This window comes from Meriones unguiculatus, chromosome 15 (assembly GCF_030254825.1).
Source record: "Meriones unguiculatus strain TT.TT164.6M chromosome 15, Bangor_MerUng_6.1, whole genome shotgun sequence".
Taxonomy (NCBI): domain Eukaryota; kingdom Metazoa; phylum Chordata; class Mammalia; order Rodentia; family Muridae; genus Meriones; species Meriones unguiculatus.
This window is the reverse complement of record NC_083362.1, coordinates 7,659,071-7,672,945: the sequence shown is the minus strand read 5'-3', so window position 1 is coordinate 7,672,945 and position 13,875 is coordinate 7,659,071. Positions and strand designations below refer to the sequence as shown.

The 13,875-nt window shown below is 46.3% G+C and overlaps 1 long non-coding RNA gene across 1 annotated transcript; it reads left to right on the top strand.

Moving 5' to 3' along the window:
• Positions 1 to 213: 213 nt before the first annotated feature.
• Positions 214 to 11,724, top strand: LOC132648038 (uncharacterized). Its single transcript, XR_009586398.1, has 3 exons — positions 214 to 403; positions 4,640 to 4,686; positions 11,641 to 11,724. It is a non-coding gene; the product is annotated as an uncharacterized LOC132648038 (long non-coding RNA).
• Positions 11,725 to 13,875: the final 2,151 nt, after the last annotated feature.

The window sequence follows — 13,875 nt, the reverse complement described above, 5'->3', positions numbered from 1 at the left end:
GCCTGGAGCTTGAAGGTGGGATAGAAAGGTCCAGGAGCTCTCCCTTTGCGCTGTGATCTCTGTTAGCAGTGGAGATCAAAGGTAACCTCAGAGGGGACTGACAGGGACAGCTTCAGGACCTCTGACCTTCCAGGACCTCCTCCTAGCCAGCAGCTCCAGCAGCCGGGAGAGGAGGATCTGCTTGGCTTATCCTGCACATTCCGGCGGGAACCCTGGCATGGAGTCACACCTGGTAGCCTGGAGCCGGAAGAGCTGTGTCTGGAGACCTCGCACTACCCCCTCAGGGTCATTTGAAGTACCGCCTACCTCTTAGTGACAGGAGCCAAGCCTGGGACATGCTGTGACTAGCCCTGGGTCACAGGGTCATTTACAGGGAGAACAGCACTTGCCAGACTGTTTTCCCGTGAGTACAAAACACTTGACATGGGCTCATAGCTTGTTCCATTCTGATAGCAGCAGTGGTGGTGGAGATGCCTACCTGTGATTGTGCACTTGTGCGTGCGTGCGTGTGCAGGTATGCATACCCGTGTGTTCACCAAGTCATAACTGGGCCAGATGCTGGCAGCTCAGGCTTTGGACTGGAGAGGTGGTTTCTTTCTTTTGAGAAATGTATTTGTTCTTTTACAGCTTTTACATATCTGTGTAAAGAGCTAATATTGTATTCTCCATCCCCTTATCTAGTCTTAGATACCCCTCTCCTTCCTCTTTTCCTTTTTTTCTTTTTTTTGGTGTGTGTGTGCTGCATTTATTTATAGTTGTCTGCATGAGCTTGGGTGGAGGTTGTTTATTTGAGCAAGGACAACTTACTAGTGGCTATATCATTGAAGAATATGTCTCCCCCTTCCCCACCAACTGGGCTAGCTCCCCAGGGACGCTGTGGCCTCCAGATCCCATCCCCTATCCATGATAGACTGCTGATGGGCCCTACAGCACTCCTGGTAGAGGGTCGTTTCTTTCTTTTTTTTAAGATTTATTTTATACTGTTCTGCCTGCATGCCAGAAGAGAGCACATTACAGATGGCTGTGAGCCACCATGTAGGTGCATGGGAATTGAATTCAGGACCTTTGGAAGAGCAGCCAGTACTTCTAACCTCTGAGCCATCTCTCCAGCCCGTGGTGACTTATTGCAGCCATACTTAAGACAAGCTTGGAAAAGATGAGGTGCAAATGCTGACCTTTGCTCCCAGAAGCCATGCCTGTGTAGAGCAACCTACTGATTCTAAGCCCTGAAGTCTGCTTAATTCATACTTAGTCAGTCAACTCAGGTACAGGGAAAGGTAGACACCCAAGTATTCATCACCTTCATATCAAACATCTAAGGAAAGCTGTTGTGTGTTGTAAGCGAAAGTCTTATCTAGGGGAGTAAGGAAATGGCCCGGAGAGGAAAGACTTCTCATGTTAGCTTAAGGACCCAAGTTTGATCCCCAGCCTCCACAGAAAGCCGGGTGCTGCGTCACGTCCTCTAATCCCAGCACTGGGGAAGTGGACTTAGGAAGATGCCCTGGAGCTTGAATTGGTGAGATCCAGGTTCATAAGAGAGACCCTGTCTCAAAATATAAGGAGAGCAATTGAGGAAGACACCCAAGACTGCCCTCTGGCTTCTACACACTACAAGTGTGTGTGTGTGGTATGTGTGTGTGTGTGTATGTATGTGCACACACACACACACACACACACACACACACACACTTGCATATATATACATTTTTTTTTCAATCTGGTCTCCTTTTGTTTTTAGAGGAAAGTCATTACAGCAAGAGAACTCTTCTGAGGACCATGAACTAATGTAAGGGGCCAAAGAGGTGTCATAATTCCACCAATAATGTTATGTGACTATCTTCCTTTTGGGGGACTTCTAAAGATAGTACTGTCCTTATTGCTATTTTGTGGGATGTCTTGTAGTCATAATTAGTGAATTACTTGAAGCAAAGTGGGTAATTTTTCTTTACAAGGGTTCTGTTTGCCAGCTTGGGAAAATGGCTCCAAGATTCACTCCCTAGAACAATGGATGTAAAAGGATGCCTATCAGCTGGGTGCGGTGGCACATGCCTGTAATCCTAGCACTTGACTTGGGGAGGCAGGAGCAGGTGGATGTCTGTAAGTTCAAGGCTAGCCTGGCCTACAAAGCAAGTTCAGGACAGCCAAGGCTACACAGAGAAATCCTGTCTCAAAAAAAAAAAAAAAAAAAAAAAAAAAAAAGAAAAGAAAAGAAAGATGCCTATCGCTTACAATGAAATATAAGTACTTTTTGGAGAGTGGCTAAAGGCTATGAACTAAGGGCAGCTAGATGGCTCAGTGGGTCTTGCTGACAAGCTTGAAGATTTGAGTTCAATCCCTGGGCCCACATGGTGGAAAGAGAGAACCAAGTTGTCCTCTTACCTTCACACTCGTGCTATGGGACCCTCCCCTGGATGCACAATAAATAAATCCAAGTTAAAAAAAAAATACTGTAAAGGATATAAACCCAGACTGGTGAGCTGTCCCAGCAGGTAAATATATGTGCTGCCAATCTTGGCAACCTGAGTGTGAAGCCCTGGACCCCAGGCGGTGGAAGGAAAAAGTCAACTCCCACAAATTGTCCTTTGACTTCTATCTGTGAGGCATGGTCCATGTGCGCACACACACACACACACACACACAAATAGATGAAATAAGGTCTTTTAAAAGAATCTGAACTCACAGACAATATGAGATTTTCTCAGGATTGTTTTTTTAGATTAGATCTTGCACCCTCAATATGTTGGCTTCAAACTCAAGACCCTCCAGTGTCAGCTTGCATAGGACTGAGAGTATGCCAGACAGCTGAGGTGACAGGTGTGACCCACCATCCCAAGTGTCTTGGTCAGCGTTTATTGCTGTAAAGAGACACCAGGACAGCAGCAACTTTTGGAAAGGAAAGCTTTTCAGTGGGCCTTGCTCGCACTTCCAGGGGTTTAGTCCATTATTGTCATGGCAGGGAGCACGGTGGCAGGCAGGCATGGTGCTGGAGATGTAGCTGAGGGTTCTGAGGAGGGATCTACAGGCAGCAGTGGAGAGAGGGCACCTGGCCTAGCCTGAAACCTCAAAGCTCACCCGCTGTGGCACACTTCCTCCAAGGAAGCCATACCTCCCAATCCTTTTACATAGTGCCACTCCCCGATGACTAAGCATTCAAATCTGTAAGCACTTGGGGGCTGTTCTCATTCAAACCACCACACCAGGCTCAAGTCTATTTTAAAAAAGAAAGATATTTGTTTGTTTTTACTTTATGTGTATGCATGTTTTGCATACGTACAGGCACACTCCTGGCGCCCACAGAGTTCAGAATTGGGTATTAGACCCCCTGGAATGGAGTTAGAAACATCTGGGAGCTGCCATGTGGGTGCTAGGAATCTAACCCACATCTTCTGCAAGAGCAACAAGTGCTCTTAACCGCTGAGCCATCCCTCCAGCCCCAAGAGGTCAACTTTAACAGACTCCGCCCCCCTTTAGTCTCCTTAATCACATTCTAACTTGATCATCTACGGCTCTTCTAAACTACAGTCATCCCCAAGATAAAAAAAAATTTAAACATAGGAAGCTTCAAGGACACCCTCTGTGACGTTTAGTCCTGGTATTCAACTTGACAGGATCTAGAGTCAGTCACCTAAGAGTCAAACCACTAGGCATGTCTGTGAAAGAGTGTTAGGATCACATGATTTGTGGTAGGAGGATCTACCCTAAATGTGGACAGTGCCATTTTATTGGCTGACATCTTGAATAAAATGAGGAAGTGAGGCTGGGAAGAGGGCTCCATGTGTATAAGTGTGTGCTGTGCAGTGGGAAGAGCTGAGTTTGGATCCCCAGCACCAACATAAAAGCCAGGCGTGGGGGCAGGAGATATGGCTCAGTGGTTAAGAGCACTTGTTCTTGCAGAGGACCCAGATTTGATTCCCAGCATCTCCATGACAGCCCACAACTATCTATAACTCTAACTCCAGTTCCAGGGGATCAGATGGCCTCTTCCGGCCTCTGAGGGCACCAGGCACATACAAGGTGCACATACATACACGCAGGCAAAATTGTCATATACATTAAATAAAATAAATCTTAAAAAAATTAATCTACCCATGGTGGTGTTCACTTGTAACTACAGCACTGCAGGCTAGAGACAGGGGCACCACAGAGATTGATTGGCCAGCCAGTCTCCATGTTCAGAGACTCAAGTAAAAGGTGGAAGGCATCTTGATATCAACCTCTGCCCTCCACACAAGCCCACATGCATACCTGCACATACATGTACTTTCACACATCAGATGTTCATGCTTGTGAATGCATACACACACACACACACACACACACACACACACACATTCTCTGCTCTGGCACTAAGCATTCCCTCCTGTGATAGACTGCGCCCTTGAACTGCGTGTCAAAGCACATCCTCTGCCATGATCAGCTTCAGCTTCACCTTGACACAACCCAGGGTTGTCTGTGAAGAGGGAACCTCAAATGAGGACTTGCGTCCCTCAGATTGGCCTATGGTCATGTGGGGCGTGATGGTGGGCCCAGCCCACTGTGGGTGGTACCATGCCAGGAAGGTAGGCCTAAGAGAGGGAGAGGGAGCTGAAAAAGCTAAGCCGTTAAGCAGTGGTCTCCCAAGGTCTCTTTCTGCCTCCAGGTTCCTGTTCAAGTTCCTGCCTTGGTGATGCACTGTGACACGGAAAGGTAAGCCAAATAAACACTTTCCTTCTTCAAGTTTGCTTTGGTCAGCGTTTTTATCATGGTAACCAAGAGGCAAACAGATGCACCCCTTCCTTAAGTTGCGTTGGTCAGGAAATATTTTGTCACATCAACAGGAAAAAAATAACTGATAATATATTGGATTTTTTTAATATTCATGATGTTTATCTGTGTTTGATTTCAAGCCAGTCTCAAATCCTTCCAAAGTTTAGGAGCAATACAGTGGACCCTTGGAATTCTTCCATACCCTTGGATTCAGCCAAGCATGAATTGAAAACACTCAGTTTGTACTCCATCTGTTCAGAATATGCACAGACATTTTTTTTCATTATTCTCTTGATATCTCAGTTTCTTTTCCTAATGCAGTGATAAATTTACTCTGAAAAATCTGGTGTGGTTGAGCATGTCTGTAATCCTAGCACTCAGGGAGGCAGATTTCTGTGAGTTCGAGGCCAGCCTTGTCTACAGAGTGAGTTTCAGGACAGCCAAACCTACACAGAGAGACCTTGTCTTGAAAAACCAAAGACAAAAAAAAGAAAAATTTACCCTTTGGGAGGAGAGGGTTTGCTCTGATCACAGTCTGAGGGTGCACAGTCCATCATGGTGGGAGGTCAAGGCAGCAAGAGTGTGAGGCAGCTGCTCGTATCATATCTACAATCGGAAAGCAGAGAGAGAGGAATGCACGCTGCTGCCCAGTTCCCTTCCTCCACTTGAACAGGGAATGGTGCCACCCACAGTGGGCAGCTTTTCCTACCTCAGTTAATACAATCAAGATAATCTTTTAAAGCACACCTAGAGACTCATCTCCCAGGTGATTCTGGAAACATAGAATGGTATGGGTTTTTTTTTTTTATTAATTACACTTTATTCATTTTGTATCCCCTCATAAGCCCCTCCCTCCAACCCTCCTGATCCCAACCTCCCTCCCCTTTCTGCATGTATGCCACTCCCCAAGTCCACTGATAGGGGAGGTTCTCCTCTCCTTTCTGATCTTAGTCTATCAGTTCTCATCAAAAGTGAGAACTGGACCCCACAGTAGGGACTGCCTTCCAAAAGTTGTCCTCTGACCTTCACGGATGTGTTGTAGCATTTACACACACACACACACACACACACACACACAGATGTGCACATGCAAGGGCACGTGGGTACTTGTATGATAAATAAACACCTATTTATTTATGTTTGTTTATTTACGTGTATCTGTGTGCATGTGTGTAGATATGTGTATTCAGTTATGCACGGACGCCAGAGAGCAACTCACTGAGGTTGGTTCTCTCCATCCACTGGGTGAGTGCAGGGACTCATACTCAGGGTGTCTGATTCGGCAGCAAGGGCCCTTACCTGCTGAGTCATCTCACTGGTCCAACTTAAAAAAATAACAAAAATAGGCTAGGCAGTGGTGGTGCAGACCTTTAATCTCAGCACTCAGGAGGCAGAGGCAGAAGCATCTCTGAATTTGAGGCCAGCCTGATCTACAAGCTCCAGAACAGCCAGGGCTACACAGAAAAAAAAACAAAACAAAACAAAACAAAACAAACAAACAAAAAAAAACTTGTCTCAGAAAAAAAAAAAAAGTATAAGTTTTGAATGTACACAGAATCTGAAAACCAATTCCCATAGCTCCAAAGGACAGTAAGATATATCATTTAGGAATATTTTGACTTCAAAGAACAGAAAGCTTGGAGCTCACTGTATGTGGGACTCCCTGGTTCCATCTCTCCAATCAGCTAGCTAATCTCTACTTTTTTTTTTCTTTTCATTTTTCCAGTTGCAGAGAGTGAACCCAGAGACTTGTGAATGATAGAAAAGAATTTACTTCTGATTTAGTCCCAAGCTCCACATTGGGGCATTCTAGGCAGGGGCTCTCCCACTGAGCCACACCCCAGCCCTTCACTGGGGGATTCTAGGCAGGTGCTCTACCACTGAGCCAGACCCAGCCCCTCACTGGGGATTCTAGGCAGGTGCTCCATCACTGACCTGTATCCATCCCCTGCTAACCTCTACCTGTTTGTGTTTAATTTTGCTTATTGCTTCTCACTTACATATGGTGGCTGCTTTTTACATGCTCACATTTTCTAGAAAGATCTAGAAAGCAGATCTTTATTGACTGTCTCTTTGACTAGATGCATCTTAAAAGCAAGGGGACCAGAAAAGCACATTATTTTTATCTTCATAGTAGCAAAGATGTACCTTATACGCCTGCTTCCAACCTGACTAATGCTACAGCAACAAAAAAATTTTAAATGATTCCAAATGCCATACATTTTGTGCCTGCAGTTGCTAAATACATCTTAGTGATGGATGTGGAAATAGTGAAGTTCTTTCCGCCATGAATTTATGGCTCCTATTTCTGGGCTACAGTACTTCCTGCATCATTGCCAAACTCCTGCTAAAACTTTTATAGTGATCAGATACCGATGGGACAATAATTGGCCAAGTCTGCTGTTCGGTTCGCTCCTACTCAGCAGAGTCTCCATTGATTCCTAAGAATCCTTGCTCTTCTTGGTCAATGTCAATATGTTGGGGACTTTAAAAAAGAAACACATAAATTCCGACTCAAGGTTTTGCTTAATTATTTATAATTGTATGCATTCCCACTAATGGGAAAGTATGTGTTTTCTGCTGAATTACAAGATCTGTGGGGTTGATCTATCCCTTTTAGCAAAATGGCTACTTGTGTATTGCCCTTATAGGTCCACAGAAATTTAGAGTTAGAATTTAGGGATGGTGGTGCTCAGGGCCATAGGTCACAGAGGAATGAACTGCTCTCTAAAGGGATTTGCTAGAAATGCAAAGTCCAGCATGAAAGAGAGTGGCACCTGGTACCTGAACACAAATGTAGTTTTTAGTTTGGGGGGGTTGAGAGATGGTTTTGTGTAACCCCAAATGGACTTGAACTCTTATACCTTCTGCCTCCACCTCCCAAGTGTTAGGATCATAGACACGCACGACCACAGCCATGTACAAATATAGATAATATATAGGTGCCAAATGGAATCTTAGTGTATCCTGTCTTACTAGCTTTTGCTCTCCTTGAAAGAGAACTAACGGGGCTTAGGAGATGGCTCAACAGGCAAAATGCCCGCCATGAATACCTGAGTTCAGATCCCCAGTACCCACATGAAAACTGGACATGACCATGCATGTCTGCAATCTCAGGACTGTGGGAGCAGGGACAAGCAAACCCCCAGAGCTTGCTGGCCAGTCTAGTCACGTCACTGAGCTCCCAGTCTAGGGAGAAACCCTGTCTCAAAAAGTAAGGTAGAACTGGGAGTGGCAGCGATTCCCTTTAGTTCTAGCACTCCAAAGAAAGAAGGTTGGCTATTTATCTGGATCAATATATTTCTGCAAAAAAAAAAAATACTTTGTCATCATCTTCCATGTCCTCTCTCATTAAAGATGGCGACACACACGAACCTATGATTCCAGCATTCACGAGGCTGTGCTCTGGGCAGCCTAGGTAATTCAAAGTCAGCTGTCAATCATAAACCCACTAGATACAATCATTCTAGAATTTACTGCTCTTGTTCAGCTAGGAAGGACAGCAAGGTCATGTGAGAGGTTGTAAGGCTCCAGGAAAGAGTCTACAAGAGTGATCGCTCTTTGGAGCTTGGTAAATACGGAACACACATTCACTTAGTGGGGAAAGTCTTGAGCTCTCTCTGTGACTGTTTCCCCAAAAAGGAAGAAAGAAAATCTCAAGACAAGGTAAATGAGGGTAGGCCTCGAAGGCTGCCTTCCACAGGTTCAACTAGGCTGCTTCCCTGCAAGGTAAAGCAGAGGAATTTTCAAGACAGACCAGCTCCTCTGTCTCTCTGACCTTGAAGAGCACAAAGAATGTTCAGGTTATCTCGCTGACTCTCCCTGTGAGGTCAGTAGGCACCCAGAGACAAAGATTTCACAGTCAGAGCTCTACACCAACAAATAACAGGAAAGAAAGAGGCAGAGAGTAAAGAGTAACTTGAAGACCAACTACCTTATTTCAGGAGTGGAAAACCCGAAGACCAAGAAGTGAAGAATTCTTTGCCTGCTGCTCTGTACCGATAAACACTCTCAAAAACCCTAATCTCTTGGCTTCCTATTCTGGACTTTTATCACTCCGCACACCATCTCAAGTGAAAATAACAAGGGCCCTTTCAGGTTTCTGGTAGGCAGGACAAGCTACAATTTTTCTGGTGACAAAGATTTGAGGTGGTGGACAGGGTGACTCAAAAATGTTCTAGTGTGTGGCTGAGTTTGCAATGACAACAAAAAAGAATACACTAGGGAGATGGCTCAGCCAGCAAAGCACTTACTGTGCAAGCATGAAGACCTGAGTTCAGGTTCTCAGCCCCCATGCAAAAATCTGAATGCTGTGGAATGCATATATAACGCTGCTGCTGGGGTGACAGGGGCCAGGGGGTCCACCACCTCCGAGCCAGCCAGTCCAGCCGAATTGGTGAGTCCCAGGCTCACTGCTCGCATCTGTCTCACAAAATAAGGTGGAGAACAATCAAGGAAGATACTCTTTGTCAACCTCTGGCCTCCACACACACAGACCAGTGTATGTGTGTGCTTACCCATGCAACAAACACATACAGAGACATGTACACATGCATGAGGACCTAACTTTGGGCCCCCATAACCCACGCAAAAAAGTCAGGCGTGTTGGTGTGCACCTGTAACCCCAGTGCTAGGGGTAGGGGAGAAGAAAAGTGGGTTCTTGACGGTCATTGGCCAGCCAGTCTAGGCAAATTGATAAACTTTGGGTCTGGTGAGACCCTGACTCAAAAAGTAAAAGTGGAGAACTATCGAGGAAACACACCTGACGCTAGCTTCTTGCCTCTACACACAAGAACATATATATGCATGTGCTTCTGTAACACACACGTGTACACACCCACACGAACAAGCACATACAGCACACACACTCCTTAGCCACCTTGGCAGAGTGCTTTTCGTCATAGGAGGTGACACTTACAGGTTCCAAGCATTTATACAAGGACTCCTTTGGGGAATACTGTCACCCAGCCTGTCCCAATTTGAGATCATCATTATCAGAATTAAAATGAAATGCTCTGGTAGAAAAGACCTAAAGAACAACTTCTGGGTGAATGGCCAGGGACAGTCTCTCTCTGAAACTGCATCTGGGCAGGAGACAGAGAGCATTCCAGGCAATGAGTAAAGCTCATGAAAACCCCACAACAGGAACAAGTCAGACAAGTTGAAGAAGTGGATACAGAAAATTTCCAGTCGTTCTTTTCAAGAATACGCCAGTCTTCAGCTCTATTCTACGGGAGCTCACCCCTAAGGACTGTGCTCAGCAGGAATCTCTCTGGTCATAAACCTTGTGGAATTCTACACCACACACCCAGAGGCAGAGAGCCCCTGAGCAACTGCACAGGAAGTTGAAGGGAAGACCAACCAGCTTGTTTTGATGGTGATGATCAAGGTTTAATGGACTAGACTGGAGAAGGGCTCGGAGATTAAGTGTTTGCTGCTCTTACAGAGGATGTGAGTTTGGTTCCCAGCACCCCTGTCAGGCTGCTCACAGCACCTCTGACTCCATTTCCAGGGGATCTGGGGGTCTCTTCTGGCCTCCAAGGGTAACCCTGTATACATACACATAAATAAAAATCTTATCAGCATTGCCACTTGCAATTACCTGTGTGTTGTATGGCTGTGTATGCATGCATATGTGAATATGTATACCCATGTATGTAGATGTGGAAGGCAGAGGTTGATTGCAAGTGTCTTCCCCAATCACTTTCCATTTTTTGTGCATGTGTGCATGTGCATGTGTGTGTAGGTGCCAGGGATCATAACTCAGGTGTTCAAGTTTGCACAACAAACATTTTACCCACTGAGCCACCTCATAAGTCCAACAATTGCATTTTACAAACTATGTCAACATAAACAAGACGTTTGCTTGCTTTAACTGAAACAAGAGCCAGAAGAGGAGACAGTGGTTCCCTGAGTCCGGGGAAGTGTTTTGCTTAGACACTGAGAGGCTAGCCACCTAGGAGTTGGGAAGGTGGATTTCTCAGCACTTACTGCACCAAGAAAAAAGTACAATGGTGGCCAGCCTGCCTTACCTTCTCCTGAGTCATTTCTTCCTATCGATTTACTTTCTGCCATTCTTGATGAGCACTGGAAAGTCCAAGAGCATCCCAAAACCTTTATGGGCTCCCAAATGTGCATGCAATCAACAAACACCCTTGATGAGTCTAAATGGATTTTTTGAGATTGAGCCCACCTTTCTGCCTAGAGCATGATCGACTATACCTCTATTACGCTTTCATCTCAATGCTTATACTCTGCTTTCTGTACACCCATTAAAAGATGAGTCCAGCCCAACTCATTCTACCTCTCAATACCCCCCACCAAGTACACATATCCTCAGAGTACCTGGCGCTAAGAAAATAATCAATATCTATTTGCTTTTTTTTGCTCAACAAAGACCTCCTAGCTATTTGTGTGCCTAGCCCAGAGCTGGGGGCTGATAGCCTTATGCTTGATGCCTGGACAGATCTAAAACTGACTATTTGTATCCAAGTTATAGCTTAGTGGTTGAGTAACTGCCTAGAATCCTCCAGTGAGGGTCAAGGGTATGGCTTAGCAGTAGAGCATTTGCCTAGCATGAGCAAGGCCCTTGGTTCCACTCCTGGCACTATTAGGAAAAAAGAAATGCAAAACTGACCATTCTCAAAGGGTTTTCAGGAAGCAGGAAATTATTTCTATAAGGTTGAGTTAAATATGTCCAGATATTCTGTGTGGAGATTTACATATAATCAAGAACCCAGGTCTCTGATCAAATTCCAACCTTGGCAGTCTGACTGGGCCATCTGAGATCCTCGCTGGCTTTATGATGACTTGTTAATCTGTCTTCTCTGGCTCAGAACTGGTGTTGTCAAGCTGTGGGGTGTTAAAGGTTAAGCTTCTGCTCACTCTCTCCAGCTCCTCAGATGACTGCCTGGCAGCAGAGGGTGAAATGACCTCATTCATCAGAAGGAAGGCACAGAAAGAAGTTCTGAGACAAAAGGTGGTCTGCCAAGGCAAGACAAGAATTTTTCAAGTTCAAATAAAATCCAGCAGACACACTTGCTGAACCCCAATATGTAACTGTGGCAGTTATAGGGTTCTTCTTACCATCCCACATATGGCAAGTGAACCCCACTTGGCACATTTTCTGAGCCAGCTCCTGAAGATCCTTTAAAGAAACAGGTAGCTTCCTCCATTGCCTACAAGCTAGGGCTGATGTGTTATTTCCTCTGACAAGCAACACACGGCATCATTTGGTTCCCAGGCCAGATTATATTTTATAGCTTGCAAGACGCGATAAGACCTCCCCAGACTCCAAGTGCTGTGTCTGTTCTAAGTCCAGAGGCATCTCATAGTTTCAGTGTTTCCATCTGGGGCACACAGTGCTTTCTTTGTGTGTGTTTCCTAGCGAACTTCGTCCCGGAGCAGTTTAGAAGCTTCACATCCTAAGAGCTCATAAACAAAGCAATTGTACCTGGGGAGCTCTTAAACATAAGAATAAGACCTCACTCTTGTTGAGTACAAGTCTCAAATTCTGGGCAGTGTTTCCTGCTAGAAGGAGGCTGTTGTGGGGCCCTGAAGTCTGGATCACCTCAGTCCTAGATGTGCACTTCAGGACATGTCTAAAGTTGAACAGGGTAGGACTTGGGTGAAGATAGAACAGGGAGCGCCAGGAGGGGCTCGAGGGATGGCTCAGTAGTCAAGAGCACTGGCTGTTTTCCCAGAAGGCCTAGGTCTGAATCTCACACCCACATGATGCTCGCAACCATTTGTGACCCCAAGTCCCAGTGGATCCAAAACCCTTCTCTGACCTCTGAGGACACCAGGCAGATACATGGTGCACAGACATACATGCAGGCAAAGTACCTTACACATAAAATAAAATTGGAAAAAAGTAAAACGAAGTGCTGGGAGCCACACACCTACCTAGCCTCTGGAAGGTGAAAGGAGAACAGACATCCTCAACACCTCAGCTGACTGTGACTCCAAAAAGTCCTGCAACAGGGGCCTGAGGAGATGGGTCAGTCTGAAAAGTGTTTGTGATGCAAACATAGGAACCTGAGTTCGATCCCCAGAACCCATGTAAAAAAGCTACATACGGTAGATACGTCCTTGTAATTACAGTGCTGGAAAGGAAAGAGACAGGTGGACCCGTGGGGGCTTGTAGGGACTTGATAGCCATCAGTCCAGAGAACTTGGCTACTCCGGTACGAGACTCTGTCTCCAACAAGCGGATATTGACTGAGGAATGACGCCCAAGAGTGACTTCTTGTAACACACACACACACACACACACACGAAACTTTATAACAATCTTGTGATTTACACAGTTGTAAGGCACGGAATTTTAAGTGATTCTTTATGTCCTGTTATTCCAGTAATCAGATCTTGGCATTACTTATGTTTTCGACACACCCGGGGCTTCCAAAATTGCAAGCGGCAAACCCTTTCCTCCATCCATGAGAAAGTGTGACCTGTGCATCTTGGAGGTGAGCAGAAAGGAGTCAATCAGAGAAATCGACAATGTTTGAGGTATACGGAACACCCTCTTCTCAAAGTTACCCGAAAGCTTAAGAGGATTCACCTGCAGAGGATGTGGGCCTCGAGCTTTGAGGGCCAGCACCTTGTGGGGGACCAGAGACCTAGATGCGCTAGGTCCAGGTCCAGCTCTGAACTGCACCGCAAAGAGCGTAAGGGTGTGTTTGGAATTCTGGGAGGGCCTGGAAAGGGCGCACCACCGCCAACTCCCCTCCCCCAAGCATCCGGTGAGATGGCCTGGCCCACCGGGCCCAAGAGCTTAAGTCCCACTTATCAATCCCTAGAGCCTTTTCTGGGGTACACCCCACCCGTCTCGCCTTGCACCGCTCCAGCCTCGCCCACCAGGCTGCTCGGCCGCGCCTACCAGGCGCACGACCCTTCTATTCCCTGCCTGCCTCAGCGGGGGCCGCCCAAGACCCTGCATCCCCGCTTCGGCCCCGCCCATCGGTCTGCTAGACCGCGCCCACCGCCTCAACTCTGCGGGGCCGCTCCGGCGTCCTCCGCCAGGGCTGCCTCGTCCACCCCGTCCCATCTCGTTTCGGCTACGCCCATCCGCCATCTAGGACACGCCCATTTCAGGCGGGGTAAGGGCGCCTTGGCTTCACCCTCCCG